General features: G+C 41.8%; 1 protein-coding gene across 3 annotated transcripts in view; it reads left to right on the forward strand.

Annotated features, from left to right (window-relative positions):
• The window catches only part of SLC39A10 (solute carrier family 39 member 10), a 116,384-nt gene that overhangs the window by 25,290 nt on the left and 63,603 nt on the right, over positions 1 to 27,491 (forward strand). The window contains exon 1 of one of the 3 annotated variants that reach the window (XM_047720643.1): positions 21,580 to 21,704. The exons of the other annotated variants lie outside the window; for them this stretch is intronic. The gene's annotated coding sequence lies outside the window, so the exon portion shown is untranslated. Of the gene's footprint in view, positions 1 to 21,579; positions 21,705 to 27,491 lie in introns of those variants that run through there. 3 annotated transcript variants of the gene reach the window in all.

The raw sequence follows: 27,491 nt of genomic DNA on the forward strand, positions 1-27,491 counted from the left end.
GAAACCGTTCCCAGAGGCCCATTGGCTTTCCGGCTAGAATTATGTCACATACCTAATCCAGAACTAATTGGCAAATGAAATGGAACATCATATTGGCTTAACTCAGCAGTGGTTTATGGAACCTTGGAGACACAGATCCTTTTAGGGAGTTCACAAGGTGAAAATCCTTTCCTCTAACAATGATAAGATATCATTTGCCTTTTTCACTCCACTGATGGTATAAAAGGACCAGTGGTAGGTAATAACTCCCAGTTGTTTAGTACAAAATCAAGGCTGTGGCACCAAATGCACTAGTAGTCATTGTATGTCTCACTGCCAGCTACAAAGTGTGCTGTTATTTTCTGGTCCTTACTGAAGTGCTCTTGTTTTTCAGTCACATACTGTGTGATTGTTTGACTTCTACGTTGAAATGGCTGCTGCTTTCCTGGAACACTTTTCTATTGTTATTTTTTTTAACCTGAAAAACAGGTGAACAAAATACTGTTATTCAGACTTGGGTATTTTGCAGACATTTTCTTGAAAATGAACAGAAGAAATAATGCCTGTCACTTTAAGGAAATCTGCTGACAATATTTGTTGCAAATGATAAAAATTCAAGCTTTCAGGTGAAAATTAGAATACTGGGTAACTTACATCCACTACTCTGAGCTTGAAAGCTTCCCAGTACTTACACATTTTTCTGATGATACCAGTACTGATACTAACAAAAGGGATCTTTTGGTATGGTATGATGAATGGTGTCAGCATTTGAAAGATCTGCATAACTCAGTGAACCAGTATTTTCTCAATGACTAACGCATGTTACACAATCACTCAGAGGTAATAGATCCCTTTTAAGACCAAAATAGACTAAAAGATTTCTGCATTATGCATAGTCTCATGGATCTGTTTTCAGATTCTACATTTTAGCTAACCTTTGAGGAACTACCATATTTGAGTTTTAGTATCCTTTCAAAGAAGGATATGCAAAAATTTCTGAAGAGGCTATTAAAACACTTCTTTTTTTTTTAAACTTATTTGTATGAGGTTGGATTTTCTTAAATGTACTTGAAACAAAACAACAGATTGAATGCAGAAACAGATATGAACATCTACATTTTCTGTTAAGCCAGAATTCTCAAATCTTTTCTTTTGAAAAATAGTTATTTTCCATAAAATGATTATTTACATTAAAATGTAATGGGTTTATTACTTTTATTTTTCAATGAATTAATAACTACATTAAAAACTTTAATTTTTATTTTCTAAAATGGTAAATAATGATAGGTACGAGTCACATAAACAAATGTACTTTGTAGTCCTCAGTAGTTTTAAGAGTACAAAAAGTTTGAGAACCACTTGGTTTGGTTTAGACTAATCAAAGATTTACCTTCTGGGGCTTAGCGACAGTCTCCCCGGTGTATGTGATTTTATATTGTCTTAATTAACAGGGTGGTTATTAACAGGGTGGTTAATGGCTTAATTAGAGCAATGATCTGCTATAGTTAAGCTGAAGGAGAATTTTCCCAGTGACATGTGGCAGTCAGTAAACCCTGACTGATCTTTGGGAAATGTTGGCAAAGGGTTTTCAGGTCTCAGAGACAGGGATATACTGTAGTGTTCATGGGCTGCCAGCTTCTAGGGAAATCTTTCTTCAAAAGCTACATATAGTAAATGGACAGAAGCAGTTCATTGCCCTTATGCACATTGGGGATCGCCCTGCATCTCTGGTCAGTCCCTAAAAACACAGTGGTATTTGCTCCAAACTGGGGACCTGTTTCCTTCTCATGGAACACAAAACAATGACATTCCATGTCTCTGTCTCATATCAGGACTGGAGTTCTCGGCTGTACCTGGGCACACCTCCAGCCTCCACAAGTTTTGACTGATGGATTGGTAATTATTAAAAAAAGTTTGTGCATCGAGAGTAAAGGGAGCATGTAGAAATAGAATTAAACAATGTTTGTATGAAACCAGAGAGGATAATGATTGTAAAGAAAACAGTCATTGCTAGGCTCTCATTAGATTACTGGGGGAAATTATATCGCTCTTAATCATGATTGAGGACACATTGGGAGCCACAGGATTAGGGTTTTAAATGAGGGTTTCTCCTTTGGACATATTGAGTTTAATGTTCCTGAAAGTCTGTAGGTAGAAATGTCCACTGAGCAACTGGAAGTATTTTCTGACCTTTAACAAAGAGATTGGGCTTAGAATACAGATCTTGGAGTGTTCAACATGAAGGTCACACATGAAGCTTTAGGAACTGGTAAGATTTCTTTCCGTCTGATAGATGAAGTGATAAGCCAGAGCAGTCAAGGGTGCCTTGCTGCAAGGTAGAGTGTGTGACTCTTGATCTTGGGGGTTTGAGTTGGAGCTCCATGTTGGGTGTAGAGATTACTTAAAAATAAAATCTTAAAAAACAAAACAAAACAAAACAAAACTCTACACCCAGTGTGGGGCTTGAATTCATGACTCCAGAATCAAAAGTGGCATGTTTTTCTGACGGAGCCAGACAGGCACTCATAGAACAGTTTCAGATATAAAGAAAAAGGGCAGATTGTACAGATAGTTCTTATATGCCCAACATCCAGTTTCCCTGTTAGCATCTTACATCGACATGACATACAAGTTACAACTAATGAACCAATATGAGTATATTACTATTAACTGAAGTCCACAGTTTATTCAGATCTCCTTATTACCTAGTGTCCTTTTTCTGTCCCAGAGTCCCATCCCTGTTGTCACGTGATGCTTAGTCATCCTCCCTTCTTAGGTTCCCTTTGGTTGTGACAGTTTCTCAGATTTTCCTTGTTTTTGAAGAGCACGACAGTTGGAAGAGTATCAGTCAGGTATGTTGTAGAATGGTCCTGATGTTTTTGCTCATGATTACACTGGGGTTGTGAATTTTAGGAAGACCCCAGAATTTTTAAAAGTGCTATTTTAGTTACATTCTATCAAAGATACATACTATCAACATAATTTATCACTGTTGATGTTGACCTAGATCACCTGGCTGAGTTGGGGTTTGTCAAGTTTCCCCACTGCAAAGTTACCCCCTCCCCCATCTTTTCATACTGTGCTCTTGGAAAGGGAGCCCTGTGTACACCGTGCTTTAGGTGTGGAGTTATGCCCCTCCCCAAGACAGAGTATCTACATAAATTATCTGGAATTTTTCTGCATGGGATATTTGTCTGTTTTCCCTCATTTTTTTTTTAAAAAGATTTTATTTATTTGAGAGAGAGAAACAATAAGAGCACGAGCAGGGGGAGGGGCAGAGAGAGAGGGAGAAGTAGACTCCCTGCTCAGCAGAGCTGAGAACACTGGGATCCTGACCTTGAGCCATCCAGGTGCCCCTGTTCTCCCTCATTTTAAAATTTATTTAATCATTTATCTCTGGCAGTGTGGATTCTTGGATATTTTGTACTTTGGGTGGTAATTCAAAGCTGCGTTTCTGTTGTTGCTCAAATAGTTCCAGCTTCAGCTGTCGGGAGTGTGTTCGGTGGCTTCTGTGTTTCTGTCACGCAGCCCTGCTTAGTTGTGGCTTTTGAGTTAGCGTTTCACCAGTGCGGTGAGCACAAGGATGACAGTGTGCTGAGAAGTCGTAAGTGGTAAAGCAGTTAAAGGAAAACACTTAACGTTGGGCCTCAAATCAAGGTGAGGCTTACTCTTCCTAAGTCTTCAATACTTTTTTTTTTTAACGATTTTATTTATTTATTTGACAGACAGAGATCACAAGTAGGCAGAGAGGCAGGCAGAGAGAGAGGGGGAAGCAGGCTCCCCGCTGAGCAGAGAGCCTGATGCGGGACTTGATCCCAGGACCCTGAGACCATGACCTGAGCTGAAGGCAGAGGCTCAACCCACTGAGCCACCCAGGCGCCCCAAGTCTTCTAGAGATTTTAATATCACAAAAACGCAGATCGATGAAAGTCCTGGCTATGCCATGAAAGGGCCCTAAGCATTAAGAAAAAAAACAACAACACCCAAAACCCAGAGTAGTTAAATGAGATGGACATTGAGGACACCACTTAAAATTTATAATCTGATGAAACTGAGAAAATAGTAACTATTTGTTCTTACCACTTTTATATTTGCTGTACCCTAATTTTTTTGCTTTTAATAGAGAGTAATGTGGTAAATGTTGATTATAATGTGGGTATGCCAGAATTTCTGATGTACTCCAAACTTCTCTGAATGCCAGCAGGATTATAGAGAAAAAAATTTGATTTTAGGTCTCATTTAAATTACTGCAAAGACTTGATCTTCAGAAATGCTATAAAAATGCTTTCCAGTGAATAGGTAATATTTCTCACAGTGAGTATCTTCTAGCCATATAGGAATTTAAAAATATTTAGAAGACAGAAATTGTGTTCATTTTATTTTGCGATCATTTCCTCATTTGAATTAACCAGTGAAGTTTTAAAATGTTGCACGTGACAAAAGCAGCAAGACAGTTGAGGGGTGTTGGTTGATAGGATTTGGATAGGTTAAGGATGAAGAGACACTATTAATTCATGTCTCCTCCCATATTATTAAGTCACGTTTCACATTTTGGGTCCAGAGAAGTCACTTCCAACAGCCATTCTGCCAGTAGTTGGTCTGTATCTACTTTGCACTGAGCCATGAACTCGAATTTGAGGATACTACCCTGACCAAGTCACAGTCCCGCTAACGAGCAGTCTGCGAGTATAGGAGACATGGGTTGGGGTAGACAAGTAAGCTGCAAGTACAGACCAGTGCAGGCTCTGTGCTGGATGTGCAAGCACTTAGGAAGCACAGCTAACCTGAAACTGGTTTGGGAAAAAGGGAAAGGGCAATGACTAGTTATTTAGCAATAACTAGTTAGTTATTTAGCAATAATTAGTTATTTAGCAATAACTAAACTAAATCTTGAAGAATGAGTAGGAGATGAAGGACGATAAAGGAAGGGGAGGGGCTACAGAGAAGTGAACTTTCAACCAGGAAAGATGTTTAACGTTTGAGGTGGTAATGATTCTCTCACTATGGCAAGATCAGGGAGCTCTGGACCTGCCATTATCCCGCAGAAGTATAATGCAGACCAGCTATGGAATTTTAAAAAGCTTTAGTGGTTACATTAATAAAGTAACAGGAATCAAGTACAATTACTTTTAGGAGTGTTGTAATCTGGGTTCAGTGGGTTGAATGTCTGCTTTCAGCTCAGGTCATGATCTCAGGGTCCTGGGATGGAGCCCCGCATCGGGCTCCCTGCTCGGTAGGGGGTCGGTTCTCCCACTGCCCCTCCACCAGCTTGTGATCTCTCTCTCATATAAATGAATAAAATCTTTAAAAAAGGGATGTGTTAGTCTAATATATTTAAAATTATATCATCTCAGCATGTTAGTATGAAAGATTATTAATGAGACATTCTTACCTTTTTTTTGTAAACCACATTTGAGAAAGCTGATGTATGAATTACACGTAGAGTATGTCTCAGATTGGACTGGCCACATTTCAAGTACTCGGGAGCCACATGTGGCTTGTGGCCGCTGTATTGGGCAGTATAACTGTAGAGTGAAATAGAGATAAATTTGCAGAGGTAATATGGCAGCAGAGTACGTAGGATGTGGTTTGTCGGCAAAATTATTTCACCCAAGGGTGATAGGAGGCTTTGAAAAGTTTATGTATGGGAGTAATTGGACCAAACTAGTGATGACTTCCATGTTCACTGTGTGGAATGGACTGCAGGTGGCTCTACCAGAAGTCTGTGAGTTTTAGGCAAAAATGATAGTATTTTTAACTAGGGAGTGACTCGAGTGTGGTGAGAAAGGAGAGTCGAGAGTCCTAAGGAGAGAGCGAGTGGAGAGAGGGAACAGGAACAAAGGTATCACTTTTGCTTTTTTTTCATCCCTGTTGGGTCTTTGTCAGAACCATTTTGAGAACTGGGGAAATAAGAGGAAGTATCGTAGGATTGGGAGAGTGTTTGGTTTGGGACATCTTCAGTTCTAAGAGTTGCCTATGAGAATCAAGTGGAACGCTGCCATCTGAAAACAGGGAGAAAGGTGTCACAGATCTATAAATAGTAACAAGTCACGGGGTTGGACACTATTACCCAGAGTGAGTATGTAAAACAGTAATTCTAAATCCTGATTTTTTTGGTAAGAATTAACTAGGAGGTAACTTAAAATGCAGATTTGGGTCTCTGTCCCCAAGATGCTGGTTCACTGGGGTGACATTGGAAATTGTGTCTTTAATAAAAACTCCTAGAGTCTCTGATGCTCATGCAAGTGATGTTTAAAGCACTCTTTGCAAACACTGGTGTAGAATGATAAGTAAGAGGATCCAGAAGAAGTTGCCTACATTTATGGATGTTTAGAGGACAAAGCCCTTAAAGAAGATAGGAGAGAACCACTAGAGAGGTTAATGAAAAATCAGCGTTATTTGCTATTAAAATGGCAGTGGATCCAGGTTCTTACCTAAAGGGGAAAATGGTTGCATGTGGGACAGCTAGGCGGGTACTTACTTGGTGGGGCAGTCAGCCTAGGAAAATGGCACCATCCTTTGCCGCCTTCTCAAGCTGTTTGTCCTGGGCATATCTTCTCAGCCTACCACCATTCCCACCAGATTCCCAGTATCTGAAGGAGGAGGGGGCTAACTACCTTCAAAGGAGGAGAGAAATCAAATAGACTACCAGTTGGAAGTAACCACTGAATTTAGTAACTATGGTCATTAGTGACCATTCGGATGAGCTGGTAGGGGTGGCAGCCCAATTTCCATAGGTGAGTGGACAAAATGGGTTGAATCAGTGTGTGAAAGAAGTCTTTTTAAGAATCTGAGCCATAGGGGCGCCTGGGTGGCTCAGTGGGTTAAGCCTCTGCCTTCGGCTCAGGTCATGATCTCAGGATCCTGGGATTGAGCCCCACATCGGGCTCTCTGCTCAACAGGGAGCCTGCTTCCCTTCCCCTCTCTCTGTCTGCCTCTCTGCCTACTTGTGATCTCTGTCTGTCAAATAAATAAATAAAAAATTAAAAAAAAAGAATCTGAGCTATAAAAGAGAGAAAAATGAAGGCAGAGTACATAAACGGGTGTTTGCTCTAGAAATAATAAGAGATACATGTACTAATTCTGAGTGTGTCCATCCTTGTTGCATTTCTATTGTGTGGGTTGATTCATACAGTAAAGCCATAAGATTTCTGTCCTTGCTTCATGGAGTGTAGTTATTAAATAATATTGTGCTTATACATTCAAATCGGTCAAATGATACTATCACCTCTACTACTAATTATTGGAATGAATAAACAATTTTGCAGAATAACAGTAGCCAATTACTGATAATTTGAAAGATGTGTCAACCTGTGATAGGTTAAGACTGGATGAGGGAAGCAAACAAGAAAAGAAAAAACCAGAAGCTTGAACCTGAATTCCTCAGTTTCCTTCTGACCTGTCCTTTACTAGCTGATCATGCATCTTTGGCAGAATCCGTGTCCCCAGCCCAAAGCTGGTAAGATTCTAGAATCCCTTAACCAGGTAAGTCGAAAAGGCATTCATCTCTCTCTGGTAAAGAAGAGCTTATCAGACTTCATTGTTACAGTAATTTTGTGTTAGCTGTTGCCTTCCCTCCCCTCTCCCATACCACACCTATTATCAGGTTAATTTCGAACTGATTATCAGTCATCAGACTTACTCTTTAACAGTGTTGAGTACCAGTTTAAATAGTGCACAAATGCAGTAAATATTTAAAAGATTTGCTTTGCTCCCAGTGTGAATGTGGAGAGCTACAAAGTATAAAAATTCGAATGAAATGAAATATAAATAGGAGTGTTAGAGCTTCATTTTTTTTTTAAGATTTATTTACATATTTGAGAGAGAGAGGGAGAGGAAAGGTATTCAGAGGTAGAGAGAAACTCAGTCACATCCCGCAGTGAGTGGGGACCCCAACGCAGGGCTCCATCTCATGATCTTGAGATTAGGACTTGAGCTGAAATCAAGAGTCCGGCGCCCGACCCACTGTGCCACCCAGGAGCCCCTTAGAGCTTCATTCTAAATGTAGCTTGAAAGTTAAATTAGGTTTGCAAATTAGTTCTTTTTGTTTGTTTCTGCCAAAGAGGATGGGTCTATTTTGGAATGAAGCCAAATAATTTCCAAGTCACATTTTCGTCACTTTCAGGGTGTGCACGGTTCGCCTTACACGTGACCAGTCTAACTACTTTATAAAGGTGCCAGGCAGAGGTAGGACGGCATTATCTCAGCTGATGTCACTGCTGACATATTTGGCTATTTCAGAATCGCTCCACGTACAAAGCTTATTCTGTATTTGAAGTTCTTATACAAATACAGAAGGAAGAGTGACTACTTCTGAAACATTTGCAAAATTACATTTAAAAACTCTAGATTTATAAAACTGTTTACGTGCTATCATTTGCACCAATTCCTTGAACATTATAGACACTAGTTGTATATTTGTCTAATTTGGTTTTATTACAATGCTTTATTTTTTTACTGTCATGGAATTTCTTAAAACACAAAAGCAGAGAAAATAGTAAAATGACACCCGTATAACCATCATCCACTGTCAGTGGTTCCTGGATGAGTGGTTTTGCATCACCTACATACTCCCTAATTGCATCCGTAAATACATGTGTGTATATTTTTCTAAAAGGTAAGGACTCTTTTTTTCTTTGAAGCATAATACTATTATCATACATTAAAAAATAATTCCTGGGGCACCTGGGTGGCTCCATGGGTTAAGCCTCTGCCTTCGGCTCAGGTCATGATCTCAGGGTCCTGGGATCGAGCCCTACATCAGGCTCTCTGCTCAGCAGGGAGCTTGCTTTCCCCTCTCTCTCTGCCTACTTATGATCTCTCTCTGTCAAATAAATAAATAAAATCTTTAAAAAAAATCTATGTTATCAAATATTCAGCCAGTATTAAAAATGGCCCGATTAGCTCATACTTCTTTTTACAATTGGATTCTTAAAATTAGGAACCAGACAGGCTGCCATAATGAAATGCTGAATTTTGGGGCGCCTGGGTGGCTCAGTGGGTTAAGCCTCTGCCTTCGGCTCAGGTCGTGATCTCAGTGTCCTGGGATCAAGCCCCGCATCGGGCTCTCCGCTCAGTGGGGAGCCTGCTTCCCTCTCTCTCTGCCTGCCTCTCTGCCTACTTGTGATCTCTCTGTCAAATAAATAAATAAAATCTTTAAAAAAAAATGCTGAATTTTCACTGTTTATTTAGCTGTAAATTCTAGATGAGAAGACTCGAAATGCTTCAAAAGACATGCTTTGACAGATACCAATTAGGAACATTAAAAAGAGATGTGGTCATTATAATTTTCCAATTCAGTCTTTATTTCAGTAGCAGAAATGCCACCTGGCCTGACACAGGCACTTGAGCCCTCTGAACCTAACGTCACACACACACAGATTTCCAAACTTGCAGACTTTCTGACTTTGTTTTTCAACCTTTGGTCAAAGTCCTAAGGGACATAATTACGTATTGGATCTGGTATTTAATTAATAGGAGCCATTCTCTAGGGTCCAGTCTTTGATCTAGTCTTTGGATAGACCAATTCCCCAGGGGCTTAATAGAGCAGAGGAAGTTGGAAATTCAGATAATTCTCTTGATACCTGATTTCCATTTCCTACTCCCTTTTTTATCTATACAGATGTAAAAGCAAAATTAGAGCATAAAAGATGATACAGATGATTCGTAACATTTGTCTTTGATGATGTAGCAAAGGTGCAAATATTTCCCAAGTGTGGTTCCCATTTAATAAAAGGTTTACAAAGGAAAACAAACCATCTCTGCTAAAGAACTTGGTTATTTTGCAATCAATATCAACTGAAAGGGTCAAGATACATTCCGTTTACATTTGTAGCATTGCTAATAAATCAGGTGTCTTAACATAAAACTCTAAGGAACTGGAAAACATACAGGAAGAGGCTTATGCTGGACCCACACTCAGAAGTAGCCGTTCTATCTCATGTAAATTCTAGAGACTTTAAGAGTAGTAGTCACAATGGCAGGCACATGATTCATTGTAAAGATATTTATAATGTTTTTTGTGGACTCTCTGCCCTTAGAGGATAAAAGGCTCATATTCTGGGTCTCCCAGGACATAGCCCACACACAAGTGAGGACTGGAGAACATTGGCTTTGGTACCATGTAGAAGCCTCGGTCTACCTGTGCCTCCAGAGAGCCTAAGTGTGAGCAGAGGAGATTTGGTCGTGGACTTGTTTGAAGCTGGCAGTGCCATTCTAGTGATTCAGCCACGGCTATCTTTATACCTTCAGAAGAACATTTTTGTTGGCAAAAACAATTTGGCCCTTCATTTGTTAAAACGGGAGTTGAGAATTTAGCAAGTACATTTTCTTCTCTCTCTCTCTCTCTCTCTCACACACACACACACACACACACACACACACACACACACGATAAATAGCTTAGTGGTTTAAGATCAAGGGCTTTTAAGCTCAGACTGTGGGTTTGAACTTTAGCAGATATCCAGGTGGGCAAGTTGTAGAACTTCTCTGCAGTTATTTTCTTGTCAGTAAAATGGGTGTCATGACAGTAAATAGGGTTGTTGTGAGAAATAAATAAGAAAGTGTATGCGTGGACTTTTAAGACGTAGGAAAGTTCTGATGCCTGGTAAAACATTCAGTAACTTCATTAGCAGTGGTAGTAACAGTATCAGGATAGAGAAGTTACAAAATGCTGATAACCTTCCACAAATGCCACCACTCTTAATGGAGTTTATAGACTACTTCCATGTGTTTATTTCTCTAAACACACCGTCTCCTTATACAAAGTTCTGCAGGGTGACACACCTGGCGTTCTGCTCCGTCAAACCAGTCATTCAAAGCACTTTGTTGGGCCTTGAGAGGACTTCATTGGTTATGGCAGCTCCTATGGTCCTTTGTCTGGAGGAGTTTGGTTAGGAACAAAACACAACTAAAGACACAGAGAAAAGGGGACACATTGGGGGGAAGGGGGCTTTAAACCTGATAAGAACTATAAAGGAAAGAAAATAGTATATAATGAGAAGAGATTCATGTTAAATTAGAGCCGGAGAAGAGGGTTCTCAAGATAGAGACGGCCTCTTGGAGAAAGTGAAACCGAAAGGATGAGAAAGTTTCTGGTAATCTAGATTATCCTTTTTAGCTGCAGAGCACTGTACATATAAATACACCATGAAAATTATCTTTTTTTTTTTTTTTTAAAGAAAAACAAATTCCTTCAGGTCATGGTCCTAGAGGCCTGATCGAGCCCCGCGTTAGGCTCCCTGCTCTGTGGGAAAGTCTGCCTCTCCCTCTCCACCTCTCCCCACCCACTCACGCTCTCTCTATCTCTCAGATAAATAAAATCTTTAAACAACAACAACAAAAAAAAACGGATTCTTCATCAAATGCTATTAATGCTGGAAAATCAACAGTGATGCTCTGTTGTAAGCAGTATATATTTTTTAAAGATTTTATTTGTCAGAGCGAGAGAGAGGACCAGCAGGAGAAGCAGCCGCAGAGGGAGAGGGAGAAGCAGACTCCTGCCCAGCAGGGAGCCTGATGTGGGTCTTGATCCCAGGACCCTGGAATCACGACCCGAGCCAAAGGCAACTGCTTAACTGACTGAGCCACCCAGGAGCCCTGTAAGCAGTATTTTATGAAATTTCATTGTGGTCCATACTAACAACCTTTTGGTGGGTGATTGATGGTGGTGGTGATGGGGACCTTACAGTTGTTTTGATTAAACTTTATTAGGTGTCAGGGACTTAGCAAAGCATTTTGCCTACATTATCTTATTTAGCTCTATTAGTTCATTTAATCTTAAAAGCAACCCTGGAGTGTTTCTGGTAAAATACGGCTGATGGAACATGTGTGTTCATTTTTTCTCCTCAACTAAAGATGACAAAAATGAAATGAAATCACAAAGATGCAGCTATAAAGATAGAGAAGACAATGGGCAAAAGTAATAAACAGTTTGAGAGAAAGGAAATGGTGAACTCTTTGCTCAAGAGAATTTAGTCCTTGGGAATGGGAATAGCAGGAAGAAGGAAGCCTGTTGGGGCTTCTAGCACCCCAGAAACACTTGCATTGTAAGCACTGGGCCCCTGTGAAAAAGGAGGTGAATGATATGTCTGGAAACAAGAGGGCGTTTGAAAAATCTGTGTAAGGAGCAGATTCCCTGATCTCCAAGATTATGAGTGTGTATACTTAAGAGAGTTAAATCACGGTCTTCCTTATTGAAAGTCAACAGCAGACACCTAAAATTGATGAGATAGCAGGATAAGCATATCATTTTAAAATACGGACATAATTCCCCGGAGCAAAGCTAAAGTAATGGAAGGTTCTGTTTTGGGAAGTAGATCCTGGAGTTGGTAATATACTGTTGTTTCTATTCTATTTTAATTTTTTAAAAGTTGTGGTTAAATATACGTAACAGAGTATATCATTTTAGCCATTTTTTTAAGGTCTGACACTCAAGCAAACAGGTTTTATTAGTATTTTATTAGTATTAGTAGATGAAGCAAAGTCCATTAAAAAGTTAGATTTCTTTCTTGCTAGCAAGAAATTATACAATATTAAGATATTATACAATATCTAAGATATTATACAATAAAACCAAATGGATTTAAATAATCATATTTGTTCTTGTGGTAAAGTATACACAAAATTTACCATTTTAGCCATTTTTAAGTGTACAGTTCGGTTGCATTAATTAAGTTCACAGTGTTGTGCAGCCATCATTACCCTTTTCCAGACTTTTTTCATCATCCCAAATTGAAACTACCCGCTAAACATTAATTCCCCATTCTCTTCATCACCCCTCCCTGCTACCCACGTGGTAACCTTGGTTCTAGTACTTTCTGTCTCAATGTGCTGTTCTAGGTGTCTCATATCAGAAGAATCATACAATACTTGTTTTCATGACCGACTTACTTCTCTTAGCATAAAGTTTTCATGATTCATTTGTATTCTAGCATGTGATTTCTATTGGAAATTTAGAGCTAATGTTAATGTATTGCTTTCATAAAAGTAGAAAGTAAAACAAAACCCCGCATATAACGCTCAGTTTTTAGGTACTGAACGCAGCAGAACAGTGAGGTTTAAGAAGGGTCTTTCAAGGCCACAACTAGTAAGTTAACGGAGCCGGGCTTCCTGGCTGGATTCTATCTCCTTGATGCTTGCCAAATCAGCATTTTTTGTAAATCCATGATTATCTCACACGTGGATTATTGCTGTATAACAGCTAATGTATTCATTTTCTATTTCTGCTGTCAGAATTACTCCGGCGTTGGTGGCTTAGAACAATACACATGTATTATTTTAGAGTTCTGTAGGCCAGAGGTCTGACATGGGTCTCACCGGGCCACACTCCTTCGGGAGGAAGCCATTTCCCTGTCTTTTCCAGCCTCTAGAGGCCACCCACGTTCCTTGGCTTGTGCCTTTCTTCCTTGAGCAACATAAGCATCGCTGCGTGTTTCCATAGTCACAGCACCCTCTGACTTTCCTGTCTCTGCCTGCCTTCGTGATCACATGGAGCCTGCCCAGCTAATTTGGGATCATCTCCCCATCTGAAGGTCTGCTAACTAGCCACCTAACTCTGTCCCCAATCTCTACTTTCCTTTGCCATGTATACTAACGTTCACAGGTTTGAGAGATGAGAATGTGGACATCATTTGCAGTGGGTAGTGGGAGGCATTACTCTTCCTACCCAGCTAATGGTATTACCTACTTCCCTCTCGACTGTGATCATGATGCTTGCTTGAAGTCCTTCAGGAGCTCTTACTGTCGTCAGGGTAGCATTCAGACTCTTCTGCATGGTACACAAAAACCGTTTACTCACTCCTCTAATCCCGCATGTCAAAAACACACATCAGCACCCCGGGTTTCAATTCCCCAATTGAGAACCAACCTTTTACTCATTTCGTCCCTCTGCTTGCGTTGCTCTGCCCTCTGCCCTTTAGTAGGCTCTGTCCTACTCATCCTTCAGTCAGACCTTGAATGCCACTTCCTTTTTGTAGGCCTTTTTGCTTTGGTTGCCACAGCAACCTACCTATCTCCAGTATAGCACTTTCCATACTGTACTGAAGTTGCCTCCTTTATGGTCTCCTTGACCGGATTGTAAGCTACCGAAAGGCAAGAATCCTATTTTACTCACCCTCCTTTCCTAGCTAGTTAACAAGAGCAGCTTGCCAGCATAAAAGGGACACCAACTTTTGCTTGAAGATATTTCCAACCCTTAATTAACACTGGTCTGTTTTTCCAAGGAGACTTGCAGAGGATAGAGCCATATCTAAGGACTGGAATGGAGTGAACAGTTAATCTCCTAAGTGGATTTCATTTTAAATTTGCTGGGGTATATTTGCCTGCACCTGACCGAGACTTTAGTGATGAGCACGTTAATAGCCTACTTTTACGTGACTGATCAAATTTGTTAACATGCACTTGATTCTGCTTAATTTTGAATACAACTTTACTGGTATAAATAAATACTTGAACAACTATATCAAATAACCATAAAGAGGGGAAAGCTTTCAACTAAATGTATAACCGGATTGGCTAATTAACTTTCTAATTTAAGGGGCTGTGGAATAAACATCTCCCTTGGAATTGATTCAAGCTAGTCAAGCTGAAAGATAAAGCAAGAAAGAACAAATGTTCACATTATAAGTACCTTGAAATGTTTCTATGCTATTCTTTGTTCCATTTAAAATTTCCATTGACCTGCAATGTTTACAGACCAAAAAGCCACCAGTTTATGGTTCTACAGATTTTTTTTTTTAAACTACCAACCTTTGCAGAGAAACTAATACATGTATCCTCACAACAATTGGGAGAGCCTTGATAGGAGAGGGAAAGTAATGCGGGGATTGCGAGCACAGCCTCCAGAGCCAGACTGTTTGCACTGGGGTCCTGGGTCTGCCACGTGCTATGTAACCACCTCAGTTTTCTTCATCTGTGAAATGGGCATAATGATACTTACCTTGCAGGGCTATACGGGGGTAAAATATCATATTTAACTTACTTAAACTAATCGACACATTTCAAACTCTACATCTTCCTGTATTTAGGGTGGGAAGAAAGACTGTGAAACCTAATTGCCTAGGAACTGTCACTGTAATTGGAATGAAACCTGAGTTGATGAAAGTACTGACTCTAGGTGAGCTCATCTGTGAGGAAGCAAGCTAAGCATAGTAGGTTCTTAGTTATTGACCACGGCCAGAATTACTCCTCAGAAAGCACTGGGGAGCATCTAGACCTCTCTAAAGATGTGAAATGGTACAAAGAGGTGGTTTATGGGATTCTATGAAGAATGCAAAAATGGCTTATTCTAGTAAAAATAAAATATAATTTGGGCTTTACTTAGCAACAGTGCAAGGAAAATGTGGAAATCCCTAAAAGCTACTCTTGTTTTGACAATTCATTTATTGCCTTCCCTGATGTTTAGAATTTTGCTGCATTCTTGCTGTCAAAGTTTTAATAAATAAAGGTAAGCAATGTTAGTTAAACAAAACCTAGTGTATCTTGATTTTTAAAAGATGTATTTGTTTTCATAAATGTCAGTTGTAAAATGGGTCTCATTAATTATCTTGGAATCTCCAGGCAGGATCTGAAATATGCTCTCATGTGATGACATTTTAAATGAATTAAAAAAACCGAGTTTATTAATTTTAACCAGTAAAGCAATTGAACCGCTTTAAAAAATACTTACATGGAGGGGCACCTGGGGGGGCTCAGTCAGTTAAACGTCTGACTTTGGCTTTAGGTCATGATCTCAAGGTCCTGGGATGGAGAGGGTTGGACCCCTGTGTTCAGCAGGGAGTCTGCTTCTCCCTCTCTCCTCTCCCCCACCTTCTCCCTTTGCCCCTTCCCAGCTCGTGTATGTGTGCACACTGTCACTCAAATAAATAAATAAAATCTTTTTAAAAAATATTTACATGGTAACTTACTGCTAATTCATCCATAAATCCTCTTCAAATTTGCAATGTTCATGTGGATTATTTATGTGACTTTTTAAATTCCTCTGGACTAGGAGTTAAGGTTTGGAAAGTTGTTGGTTTTTTGTTTTTTGTTTTTTTTCTTTCCCTGCGCTTTCGGAGTTCTAAAACACCCAAAATTGCTGTCTGTTGGCATCTAGGCCCCCATGATTGGGTGAAGCGACTGCTTATCAGACCTACTGGTTTTCTTCGTCTTCGGATTCTGTGAGTGAACAAGGCTGGCTAGAAGCAAGATTGAGAAGTTGGTAGTTTGTCTTGTTTTTCTTTTGTCCCTTTGTACCACACTACCCTTAGGAAACGAGGCAGTCATGTTTCCTCCCTTAAAACTCCCTCTTCTTCAGAAAAGGCATGAAAAAATATTCTTGCAGCAGTATAAATAAGTAATAAAATAGTAGTAACATCCCTTAGGGTCAAAGTCCCTTTGGTTTCAAGTCCTAGGAATAAAGTTCTAAATGTGGAATTGTAGGGATTGATGAGTACCATAGACTAGGTCTGGGGCAAGACGTCTTCCTGGTACCATCACGTGGGCAAACATGTGATCCGCCTGTTACCGTGGTTCCGGTGTGAACCGCTTCCTTTCACTCCTTCTTCTAGGGGATATCGCGACTTCTAGGCTAGGCTCATTCCCATTTTCGGAAGGACTTGCCATAGTAAATCAGAAACTTTAAGCCTCTCGTTGTTGTCCTCCTTCCTGTCTAATGTTAACAGTTCTTGGGTTTGTGTTGCCATGAACCAAAACTGAGGGATCTGCCTAGTGCAATGTTAGCATCATCTAAGCAAATGACATAAAAGGTAACTTTCCTACTGGAGGTGGGGAGTAGTTTGAGCTGTTGTTTTAATTGTTGCATTTCTCCAATCTATTTTCGTTTGTGCAGATAGCCTGAAACTCATTTAATTGCTTAAGCCTACCAACTCGGATGGTCTCACCTGACAGGCACATCAATCAAATTTGTCTCTCACAAGGTGCGATGGGTTGCTCTCTCCCTGCCTTCGTACCCTCCCCAAAATGGTGGGCTCTGTAGAAGAGGATGGTCTTACCAGTCACATGAGTCCTCATGAGAAAGGGCTACAGCGCAGCTGCACTGCTCTAATGAGAGCTTCCGTGCAAACTCTCAGTCTCTCTGAATTTTAGGAATGGCGGGTATTTAGATGAGATGGCAGAGCCGTAATTTCTCAAGGGATCAGGAAAAGACTGCCCCACAGATCCATTTCCCATCCTTACCGAGGGCTTGACATGTTAGATGTCACACAGTGCTGAACGGCTTAAAGAATTAGAAATGGGGCGTGCCTTTTGTATTTCTGTGGCTTCAGATCTGGAGTGGGGGACCTCCGTGTCCAGGCTGAAACACATAGTCTCCAAAAGTGAGTAGACAGTTGCTAATTTTGAGGCCTAGGTTTATATATATATATATATATATATATTTTTTTTTTTAAGTTTTTATTTAGTTATTTATTTGGCAGAGAGAGATCACAAGTAGGCAGAGAGGCAGGCCGACAGAGAGGGGGAAGCAGGCTCCCCACTGAGCAGAAAGCCTGATGCGGGCTCGATCCCAGAACCCTGGGATCAGGACCGGAGTGGAAGGCAGAGGCTTTAACCCACTGAACCACCCAGGAGCCCCTATATATTCTTTTTTCAATTCATTAACACCTTTTCCTGATATACATATATATTTTTAAAGATTTTATTTATTCATTTGACAGAGAGAGATCACAAGTAGGCAGAGAGGCAGGCAGAGAGAGAGGAGGAAGCAGGCTCCCCGATGAGCAGAGAGCCCGATGCGGGGCTCGATCCCAGGACCCTGAGATCATGACCTGAGCCGAAGGCAGCAGCTTAACCCGCTGAGCCACCCAGGCGCCCCCTTTTCCTGATATTTTGTACCCACCATTCCGACCTCAGGGCTGTCTATCCATATAATCTAGTCTTCCTTGTTCTCTTTCCTGTAGGCATGACTTTGTCTGAACTAAACTTTTTGGCCAAGTAAAAATCAGTTTATTTATTTGTTTTTTTATTTTTTTAAAGATCTTATTTGAGAGAGAGTGAGGAAGCACAACAAGGGTGGGGGCAAAGGTAGCGGGAGATACAACCTCCCCAGTGAGCAGGGAGCCTGACATGGGGCTACATCCAAAGCCCCCCAGGATCATGACCTGAACTGAAGGCAGATGCTTAACCAACTGAGCCACCCAGAAGCCCCTAAAAATCAGAGTTTAAACTGAATATGAATATAAGGAGTTTTTTTATCTTTAGTTATTACTCATTTTAATTCATGGAAAGAACAGTTGTTTGAAAGGTCTAATGTCTTTAAATCAGTAATGTTCTTTAGAAATTTAATTAAAAGTTCTTAACTTTGTTGTGGATGGTGACAATTTTCTCCTCTACTAGAGGGAAACCAAGATTATGACATAGACTTCCTTTAGTCACAACTAAGGATTGAGGTAGGAAGTGTGGTTCTTATTTTTTGTATTTATTGCATCTGGTTCTTTTCTTATCCTCTGAAGAGAAAAATTTATTTTACAGACAGAGAGAGAGCGAGCGAGCAAGCGAGCGCAAGCAGGGGGAGCAGCAGAGGGAGAGGAAAAAGCAGCCTCCTCATTGAGCAAGGAGCTTGAATGGGGGACTCTATCCCAGGATCCTGGGATCATGACCTGAGCCAAAGGCAGATGCTTAACCAACTGAGCCACCCAGGTGCCTTAGGCCATTGGGTTTATTTTATCATGACTCAGAAAGGTAGATTGGTCATGCTTAATATTTTAGGTATGTGAAATAAAACTGACTGAACCAGTGTGAATGAGTAAAACAAATGAAAAGTAAACCATTTACAAATAATTCAGTATTCTCTCTTTCTCCCCAAGCTTTTGCATATCATCCATACTGTTTTCATAGTTCAGGTGAGCCTCTTTATGAATCAAATGGGGTGGATAGAAAAAAAATGAGTAACCCTTCTAGAAAGTTCTACGATGCTGGGTGCCTGGGTGGTTCAGTTGCTTTAGTGTTCCTCCACTCTTGATTTTGGCTCAGGTCATGATCTCAGGTTCATGAGCAGGCTCATTGCTGTGTATGGAGCCTGCTTGGGATTCTCTCTCCCCCCTACCTTTCTCTTTCACACATATGCGTGCACTCTCTCTCTCTCTCGTTCTCTTTCTTAAAATGTTTTTTAAAAAAGTTCTATGTTTCTAATATATTAGAAGTTCCTTACTGACACATTCCTTATATAGAAAATAGGCAAAAATAAACCAAACATTACAGTGATACTTTTGCAGCACTCTCCATTGTTTAACTCAGCAGGTGATTTTGAGTAAGCCTTCAAGTCATTTGCTGAGATTCCTTTTCCCAATAGGAAAAGTAATATACTAGTTTGCAGCTCATTTACCATATGTAGTAATTTTACTCTTAGTCTTGCCCTAATCAGAGTGCATATACTTGATCATATATGAATGTTTGGGTAAATGTAAAGAAGTGGGAGGTGACATGGTCTATTTTCAAGTAGGTCTACCCTATAGTTTTATGCAAGGATGATATTTAAAATATGTAACAGTTAGTAAAGCAATGGCACCAACCAATTAGAATGAAAGTCTTTGATAACAAGCAGGTCCTGTAGGTTCCCTGCCAACACCCCCCCTCGCCCCCCCCTCCGCCTCCAGCCAGGCATTAACCCCGTCGTTCCTGAAATGTGGGAGGTCTGGAGAATCCTCAGAGAAAGGGCTGGTGACAGGGTGGGGGCTTGAGGAATTGACTTACAACTGCAGCTGTTGACCAGCTTGTCTGGAAGGATTTGAATATGTGATGAATCAGTTCAGCTGCACTTGTGTGAACCAGCTGACCATTAAATAACCCTTATAAAATGAAAAAGCATTGTGGGTGCCTTAAGATACAGGGATGCAAGTACTGTGTCTTACTGATATTTAGGAGAAAGATACTACATATATGGTAAAGGTACTGATGATAATGTGGTCCGTAAAATAATTATGAGCCTTAAAATACAAGGGTCATTTGGAAGCTTTTAATGCTTTGTACCTAGATGCACCATATTAATTTTATGAAATCTAAGGACTTTAGTTTTGCTTTTTATGAGATCTAAGCACTTTAGAGTAAATTTAGACCAATTCCCTTAATATGTCCATAAATCTGAGGACCATGGTAATGGTCTCCCGCAATTAGTGATTATGGTGGGACCTGAAGTGAGAACCAGAGTTGATCTCTCCCCTGTACCTTAGGAGTTCTGTCTGCCTAATAACAGATGTGGAAACTAGCAGTAGGTCAATGGAATGACTTTCCCAGACAAGAAAGAAGGGGTATGGGAAGCTTAGTATCTTGACAGACCATATTTACTAAGCACCCCAAAGATGTTCTTTGTAGAACTACAAAACAAGGAATCTTGATTCCCAAAGATAGATAATGCTGAACAGCAGGGTATGTAGCCACACTAACCAGGTTTGGATCTCAGTTCTGCTCCCTGTTGGTTTTGTGATAGTAAGCAAATTACTTAACTTCCTGTGCCTCAGTTTCCTGGGGCAGGACAATAATATCTGTTTCGCTGTGTTATTAATATGTATGTAAAGCACTTAGGGAGCATCTGACACACAGGAAGGCTTGCTATTACTATTGATCATGGTTTAGTGCGCTCTGCTAGACATCAATAAGGCACCCCCAGAACTCACTGTGTTGGATTCTGGCTGGATGTAGAAACAGGCATACCAGGCCGAACACAGAGAAGCCTCGCCGTGAAGATAAAGAACTGCGGGAAGCAGAGTAATGCGGCAAAGGGAGGGTGTCCGGAGTCACCTTTTAAGAAAGTACGGGTTATGAATTGCTTAAGAAAAGGGGAGGAGACCATTCAGATGGCAGGGATGGTGTGAGCAAAGGAATGGGAGCAGGAATGAGCACGAGGTAGGCAGGAGTCCACGGACTCGCTGGGCTGGACCAGGAGTTTTTGCCGTTGGGTGTTATGAAATAATCGGTGAATTGGGTAGTCAGAGGCGGTGAAGACCTTGGCAAGTCGCCAGAGTCTCAAGAATGATCATAAACGAGCGACCGCTCTCTGAACTCAACTTTTTCTTTCAGACTGGGGAGGCCCACGGGAGTGCGCTTGGGGATGAATTGTGGGGTGGGCAGAGAGCTATGCAGAAGACCTTGTACTTAGCCCTAAATATGAGTTCCTTCCTGCCCTAAGAGACGGAGACGTTATTTTAACAAAGGGATGGGGCTAAGTTGTGTAGATGTTCAACGTCTGCACAGATAAACATCTCCGTTCCTCAGTCGGAGACCTTCCGGCTCAAGCGTTCGCGCTCCGGCTCCCATTACTCCTCCGCCTCCCCGGTCTGCGGCAACCGACATGCAAAACCCGGAGCCAAGGCGAGCGGCGAAGGGCGCTCCACGCATGCGTTAGAAGCCGCCCAACTCCCCCGCAGCGTCCTTTCTTGGAACAAAACTACCGCGGAGCCACGGAGTTCCGCAGTTTACGTAGACTCGAATTTCCCCGGCTCGGTCTGTCCGTGTGGAATCCGAGAGCAGTGCAGTTCCCCTCCGCAAGTTGCGTTATACGGAGCGAATGGCTGGGTGGTGCGTGTACGCCCAGAGCGTAGCACCCATAGGCGGACGGGGTGCGGCTGCGCAGGGACCTGAGTGGGCCTTATACGCCGGTAGCGTAGCGCGGTGTCTGACGCGCGGGCCTCCGCGACGCACTTAGCGCAGCCAGCTTTGGTGAATACACGATTTGGTGCAGCCGGGGTTTGGTACCGAGCGGAGAGGAGATGCACACGGCACTCGAGTGTGAGGTAACTATAAAACCCCGATTTGTTTACATTCCCTCCCCCAGAACCGGCCCCGTGCGCGGCGGAGGCTGCGAGTCCCGGGACGGCGGGGGGGTAGAAAGGGAGGCGAGAACCGGGGAGTCCGGGCCGGGTCCCTCGGGGATCCGGGCGCTGCAGGCGGCGGCGGCGGCGAGCCGGAGCGGAGCGCGCGGTGGGCTGCGCGTGGGGCGCCGCGGCCGCTCGTGTGCGCCCTGGGCCGCCGCGGGTTGGCGGCGGGGCGGCCTGCCTTCCGCGTGCGGGGCCCCGCGCTCCACCCGGCCTCCTGTCGAGGCTGGGGACCCGCGCGGGCGTGGGGGGAGTGACCGCTGGGCGGGCGGCGGCGGTTGGGGGGCTGCGCGCGGGCGGCCTGGGGGCCGAGGGTGGCGTCGGCGGAGGAGGCGGGGACCCTGCGGCCGGAGGGTGGGGGGATCCGCAGCCAGGCCTCGGCAGGACTTGGCGGCGGTGACAAACGCCCCGACTTTGCCTGCCGGTCCTTCGCGCCGGTCTCGTGGGGTCGGGCGAGGGGCCCCCGGGATAGAGCCTCGGAGCCGCTGTTCGGCAGCGGGAGGCTAACGGACGGTGGCGCCGGTGCTCCCGTCGCGGGAGGCCCGGAGGCCTCGTGGACGCTCCACCGCCCGAGGAGCCGAGGCCGGACGCGGGGGAGTTCCCGCTTGGGCGGGCTGGGGTCCCCCGAGCGGAGGGCGGAGGGTGGGGCTGCGGCCGAGTCGGTGGGGGAGGCCGGGTGGACCCGGAGGGGGCGCGGCGGCCCGGGCTTTGTTCCCGGGCGCCCTGCGGCGGGGGGCGCGGGGGTCCCAGCTGGGGAAGGAGCGGGGGAGCCGCCGCGGCCCTCCGCGCCCGCGGGTCTGCTCAGCTCGCTTCCCCCGCGGGGTCCTCGAGTGCCCCCGCGAGAAGGGGCTGTGAGGGCGCGGGCGCCGAGAACATCTCCCCGAGGCTCGTGTGCGGCGTGTTCACGTGGGAGCGGGTCCGTCGGGCTGTCCTGGGAGTCGGGCGCGGGCGGGGAGAGGGAGCAGCGTCCGCGCCCTCCGGGAAGGGTCGCTCACGTGGGTCCCTGTTCGAGTAGTGAAGAGTGACATTAAAGCACATCGTTTTTTCAAAAGTAGGATATACTGTTGTTTTTGCTTTTGTTTTTCTTTAATGTGTACACTACTCGGTGCTTGTTTTATTTTGAAAGTCGTTCTCGACGGGGAAAACCAGCATGTGACAGGCTTACGTAATTAAGAACAAGTTCTACACTGGAAAGGATGGAAATTGAGAATGTAGTTAATTGTAATCGGCGGAAAACCTTAAGTCAAGACTTTCGTATACTTTTTTTTTTAAGGACTTCCTGTTCTGCACATTTTGAGTACCTTTATGAGTCAAATCACTTGTTCAACCCTTCGGGGGTCCATACCAGACAACCCACGACCCTATACTCGCTGAATTCTCTGGTAGGGAGGGGGAGAGAGTATCAGTGACAAGTGGTATGAAGAAAATCATGTACTGGAGGGATTTTTTTTTTTTTTTTTTTTGAAACTTGTGTGATGAGACTGATTTTTAAATGTGGAATATGTATAGGATTACAACTAACCAATTACACTGAAATAATCAAAATATTAAGATGAAGGAATCCATGCTTTATTAGAGCATTAAATATCAAGAGTAGTTTCAGGTCCAATGCCTAATTTCAAACTAATGAGGACTGAATGATCTTCAAAGGATGTAATTTGTATGATTTCTTCTGATAAAAGTATCTGATACTTCATATTCCTGTGGTTTGGTCTACATTCAATAACTGAAAAAATAATTCTCAGAGATTAAGATGAGAATGCATTTTTAAAATCTAAATTCACAAGCCTGAATTTTATACACAGACTCCTGGTTAAGAATCCCTGTGTAAGAATGACGAATGATGCTGCTTTAAAATGAGTGGTCAGGGAAGACCCTCCTTACCAGTTGATACCACTATTAGGTTGTGTGATAAGCTGTATTCTTCCCATTGCCAGTTTATATTCTGCAACTTAAAGGCCAACAAATACTCCCTTTTTTGAGCAGGCGATTTTTGAAGTACTTTTTAGGAGGCCTCGAGTATGGTATGCAAGTACTACTCAAGGGGTGGGTTTTCATTTTAGTGTTTTACTACTTTATGGAGAACGTAGGATACAGGTGTTACAGCAAGGGAAATTATATTTACTTCATAATTAAAGAGAATTTACTTTGTTCTCTCCAACCTCTCTATCCTCAAGTTATTGCCCAGTACTGGAAAGAATTTAGGGCTTTCGAGTGAGACAGCACACCGTTTAAAACTATAACCCATTATCAACTAGTTCGGTGAGCAAGTTTATCTTAATCTGTTATCTATGAACTTGTGCTAAAAAACCTATGCCATGGGTTTACTGTGATCTTTGTAAGTGACATAATGAAACAAAGGGCTGCAGAAAAACTTTGTTTTACCTTCTTTTCGACATACAAGTGTTTCAATTTTTACTCAGTGGTTGGAGGACAACCTTCTGTCTTTAACTCTGATAACTTGATTGAGGTTAAATGGTTTCTACTGGGCCTTTGCCAGAGATCGTTATCCTGTTGTTATTGTTCTGTTACTTAAATATATAATTATAGAATTTTCTTCTGCTTCTCGTATTTTCTAACTTAAAATTTCCTACTTACATCAGGTTTTCCCTGTCCTACTAAACCCTTGAGGTGCGACATATTGCACAACTTGGCGGTCACACAGTGCTCATGATGTTACTCAATGAATGGGCAAATCTTGGCTTGTGAACCTTTTATATCAAGTTTAAAATGTTAATTGACTGTAACAGAACTTAAATTTAGCATTAACCCAAGGGAATACTTTGGATAAAAATATCAGTCCTTGGGGTGCCTGGGCCTGGGTGGCTCAGTGGGTTAAGCCTCTGCCTTTCAGCTCAGGTCATGATCCCAGGGTCCCGGGATTGGGCTCCCTGTTCGGTGGGGAGCATGCTTCCCCTTCTCCCACTCCCCCTGCTTGTGCTCCCTCTCTCGCTGTCTCTCTGTCAAATAAATAAGTCTTAAAAAAAAAATCAGTCCTTGTCTCTAAAGTGCTTTACCTTAATGGAAATGTCATCGGTTTTGCTTTTATCAAAAGGACATTATTGGGGTGCCTGAGTGGCTCGTTTGTTGTGTCTGACTCTCGTTTTCTCTCAGATCTTGGGTGATGAGATGGAGCCCCACATAGGCCCCTAAGCTTAACACAGATTCTGCTTGACATTCCCTCCCTCTCCGTTTCCCCTCCCCTCCTGTTCCCTCTAAATCATTCTTAAACATTACTAATGCATTTTAAACTGATACTCAGGATGCAAGAAAAATTACATAGTAGAAAAGGGAAAGAAGTGTAGCCAATCACAACAGAAAGCTATCCTTTTTCCTTTACAACATTTTTATAACCCTATAAAGTTGTCTTTCATTATAATGCAATTTTCATTAAAAATACACTCACCTTGATTTAAAGTTTACATGTTAGAATGCCCCGGCTGTCCCAACAGCTCGATGCTGCCCCCTAGTGATAGCTTCTTCACCTTTCTCTTTTCCTAAAACAAGATCTTTTAAAATTAGAGCTAGATGATATCTAGACTACTTTGGGGTTAGTGTCACTAATAAGATGGACGTAGTCCTTTTGAATTGGTTGATTTTGGTTGCTTTTAACCCCTAGTTTTTCCAAGTATGGAGTGAGTTTTGGGTGGAGGTAGGACAGTAAAATGCCAGGTTTCCTTGCAAGAGTACATGTGGGATTTCCCAAAACAGGAGGAAAGGTGTATGTTAAAGGTGTGTTTTTGAGGTTAACTTTGTATATGAATAACAGCAATTTTAGTCACTTAATCTAGGCTTATGGTATTATAGCGATGCAGAGATTTGCTTTCTGTCTTAATTTAGTTGCATGTAGCTTTGTATTGCCTCGACTATACTGAAAATAAAATTTGAGAATGTTAAAATTACATGATTTTTTAAAATTCAAATTTATTTCGCTCTGTGATTTAGAATGATGTCTGAAGAATAGAGAGTCTTCAAGGACTGTAATAACCACAAGATTTCCTGTAGTCCTATAAATAAGGTTTCAAATTAGACCAGTTACCAATATGCTGAACTACTTTTTTCTTTTTTGTTAATTTCTGTTTCTAATTCTGAGTTGGTCACACAATGACTGTTAAGTTTTTTTCCAAAATAAGCAAATGTATTTTCAATAAAATAAAATAAGCTACAATCAGAATATTAAAAAATGTTTCTAGTAGATATGAAGGTGATTTTAGTACTGAAATTGTGAAGTTTAAATAACAGTAGGATTATTGAAGTTATTTCCAACTGTTTAAGAGACTACACAATGTTCAGACATGTTAACACAATAATTGATCTATGACATGACATATAATAGTGTCAAATTTTATTTTTCTGTTATCAGAACATAAGGTTTTTTGATTGCGAGATACAGGGATTGGATATTTAATAGATTTTTAATACTTGATTTTCATATTAAAAGATGTTATAAGAATGGGGGCAGTGGCAGTAGTTACAGGTTGAAAGTATAAGGATAAAATCTAAAACCTTCTTCAAGTAGTATTTAAATTGTTTTAAGAGTTAGTGGTAGATGATTTTATAATTACCTGATTTTGTAATTACATTTTATAATTACTCATTATATTGTAGGTACTTTACTGCTGAAATTGAGGGAGATATGAGGTAACATTTGCTCTTGAAGTAACATTTCTAACAGCCATGTTTACACTTAATAATATGTACCCTACTTTGGGGGACCATCCATTCCATTCAGAAAAGAGGTTTTGGGGGATTAGAAAAGTGAATCAGAATGTTGTAGGAAGTATCTTTCTCTTACTAATATAGTAAGATTATGTCATAGGGCCAGAAATAAGAATTACTATGAACTTAAGTATGAAAGTTAATTTTAATCCTTTAATGATTATCTTGAGACTTGTCAGTCATCGATCACTTCAGTTTTTAGACTTACTTTCATTCATGTGGAAATTAGGAAATCTAAATGGTCTTCAGTTGTAGTAACCAAATTACTAAGGTATGTATCCCACTGTTCTGTTATTTTAATGCCTTAAAAAAAAAGAAACCATGTCCATGCCCTCATACCTGTAAGCTTTTTTCTGAACTTACTTTATGTATTTTGTGAGTTTTGAGTTTTAAAATAGTGGTTTCCCTTTAAGTCTGCTGAATTTGTAATTAAAAAAAAAAAAAAAAAAGTGGGAGCGCCTGGGTGGCTCAGTGGGTTAAAGCCTCTGCCTTCGGCTCAGGTCATGATCCCAGGGTTCTGGGATCGAGCCCCGCATCGGGCTCTCTGCTCAGCAGGGAGCCTGCTTCCCCCTCTCTCTGCCTGCCTCTCTGCCTGCTTGTGACCTCTGTCAAATAAATAAATAAAATCTTAAAAAAAAAAATGTGTAGAGTACTAAGGGTCAGCAAGCTATGGCCCATCCACCAAATCAGCCTGCTTTTGTGTATCTTTATTATGCTTGGAGATGGAATATGAAGCCCTTGGCCTTTGACCTTCAGTTTCCACCTAATTCTCTCAATTGTTCTACTTACGTAGCATCTCTCACAGTTCATTTAAAAGGTGATAGTGTCTTCCTTGTACCTCCTTCAGAGCAGAAAATGCTTCATACTTATTTTTATGCCTTCTCCCTGTTCCTGTTCCCTTTCCTTTTTCTTCTCTCCTCACACCTCTCATAAAGTAACTTAAGATTGCATGTTTACAGGCCCGTGAACAAATGTTTCGGTGTAATA

The sequence above is a fragment of the Lutra lutra genome, chromosome 3 (genome assembly GCF_902655055.1).
Source record: "Lutra lutra chromosome 3, mLutLut1.2, whole genome shotgun sequence".
Lineage (NCBI taxonomy): Eukaryota > Metazoa > Chordata > Mammalia > Carnivora > Mustelidae > Lutra > Lutra lutra.